The 2,375-nt window shown below is 38.3% G+C and overlaps 1 long non-coding RNA gene across 1 annotated transcript; it reads left to right on the forward strand.

Moving 5' to 3' along the window:
- The first annotated feature begins 912 nt into the window (after nucleotides 1-912).
- LOC118422482 lies at nucleotides 913-2,327 on the forward strand. Its single transcript, XR_004831911.1, has 3 exons — nucleotides 913-976; nucleotides 1,503-1,632; nucleotides 2,262-2,327. It is a non-coding gene; the product is annotated as an uncharacterized LOC118422482 (long non-coding RNA).
- The last annotated feature ends 48 nt before the right edge of the window (nucleotides 2,328-2,375 follow it).

Here is a 2,375-nt window from a genome sequence, read left to right on the forward strand (position 1 = left end):
CTCTCTCTCTCTCTCTCTCTGTGTGTGTATGTGTGTATGTGTGTGTGTGTGTGTGTGTGTGTGTGAGCGCCGGTATGTTTTGGCTTCCAGGTATTTATGGTTAAAAAAGGGAACACATGGGCCTAGTCTATTACACTCCTCTCCCCTCGTGTGACCTTTTATATCAAGTGATCAATGATAAAATCAAATAGTTAAAACGTTTCGGGGTCGTGTAAGGAAATAAGATACGTTGTCATAACATTTTGGCTGAAATGATTGTATACCTTTTTCATAGCCAGGCTAAGATTTGACAAGAGGTGTAAACAAAATATGGCCGGGATTACTGGACTATGTTTGTGACCTTGAAGAAAACAGACAGCGCCTTGTAATTATCGTCCCGACATAGACACTAAACAATTAGACATAGCATTTTAGGGGTACGTCTACGTCTTTTGGCTAGGTAGGACCGGGAAAGGGTTCAAGTAAAGTAACAAAAACGCTGAATCTTTAACACACACATGAAACATATTAGGCGTTGAAAGCTAAAAGGCACAAATCAGCCAATGCTTTGAAGTAAGCAACTCACTAGATCGGTGAATGAACTTTTTTGTGACCTTGATGAATACATGCAGGGCGTGTTAATTATCGTCTGACAATAGGGACTTATCCATTTATCGCAAAAGGTAAGTGCACACAGAGTTCTTAATTTTCAATGACGTCAAGATAAAATTGGTTAACTGAAATAATAGAATTCCATTGTGTTCTTTAGTTTTAGCTTCGAATCAATAGATTTTTCACATAATATTGAAGAGCTCATTTAAAAAAAAATGCACCAATCAGTTTATAAAAGACAGAAACCCACTTAGCATTTTAAATGGCATATTCAATCCAAACTGTACAGGGCCGATAACAAGCTCTTCTACATTCCAACACGTAGACCAGTCAAGCGCTGCAGCTTGGGCGTCTCTCCTCATAAGATTTAGTCATGGGGCTTCTGGTAATTTTTTCTGTATTTTTTTAAACATTTATACCTTTTTTATCAAAAAGATGTACGTTTGTCAATGATATCGTAAAATACGTTATCTTTCATCACTGCTTTGCCAACGCTAGAATTAGGATACGAAATGGCAAAATACTGTAAATACAGTAAAGTTCGCGGGGATTTAATTTCGCTTTAGCGGGAAAAGGGAATTTTCGCGGTGGTTTTAGGTTTGCGGCAGCACCATGTACTGTACAGTAGTCTCCTACTATCATGGAACAATGTTTGCGGTGGTTTTAAGTTCGCGGTGAAGAGGCCACCGCGACAATTAAACCACCGCGAACGTTTCTGCATTTACAGTATATGCTTTTGGACAGTTTTGATAGGACAAAATACACTTTTCACTTGAGATTTGTTGAAATTTCACTAAGGACCGTAAGTGTGTCAGCGGTTTTGCATATTCACCAAAATAGCCAATAGTAAAGGAAAAAGTGGAAACTATAATGATTACTATCTAACTTTTTCTGATTGTCTTTGTCTGTAGGTACTCTGCGTCACCGCCCTTTTGTTCGGGGCGATTCAGGGGGAGGGGTCGGACTCTCTGCAGCCGAAAAGCTTGCTCGAGTTGCTGAAGAAGGACGCCAGGGATTTGGCCGAACTGGTCAAATATCACGGTAGGTTATTCTCCGGACATCATTTAACACCGTATCTACAGTTTATGTAAAATTTGGCAAAAAGAAATTCCCGAACAACTAGGAAATTTTCAAGGACGTTTGAAGGTCAGAAAATAGAACGACGAATGTAACTAAATATCTTTATTCTGACACTCCGGGACAAAGATGTTAATCTTAAGATACCTTTTTTGGCTGTTTTGATACACACAAAAATAGAATATTATTCAAAATGTGGAAGATAAACATCGAATTCCACAGCTACAGTTTACATGATTAACTCATACCAAAGGGTATGTCAACGTCCTGCTGTGAGATCGGCATTCAATGACTCCCCTCAGGGGTAAAAAAATGCGACTTTATAAGTACCTCGCACTATGCAGTCCGACAAGTCAAAATGTATTGTCTAAATGACCTCAAATGTCACAGCTTGACAGGACAATGCATGAACAATGTAATACAAGGCTAGTGATTTCAATGGTGTTTTCTTAACAGATAATTAATTTTCAATTGTTAATATCGATAATACGAGCTTGGGACATCTGTATCTACCTTCCTTGCTATGAAATTACCTCTAACAAATAGAAAATTAATGTTATGTGAAGTGAAATGTCCTTCTTTCTCTCTTTTAGACACTAAGTTGGACGCCGACGAACAAAATGGCGAACAGCCTGAGGGAGTTGTGGAGAACAAGCGAGGTAAGCAATTTGCGTTTAAAACTATTTTTATTATTATGCATTTACTAA

The sequence above is a fragment of the Branchiostoma floridae genome, chromosome 9 (assembly GCF_000003815.2).
Source record: "Branchiostoma floridae strain S238N-H82 chromosome 9, Bfl_VNyyK, whole genome shotgun sequence".
Classification (NCBI taxonomy): Eukaryota; Metazoa; Chordata; class Leptocardii; order Amphioxiformes; family Branchiostomatidae; genus Branchiostoma; species Branchiostoma floridae.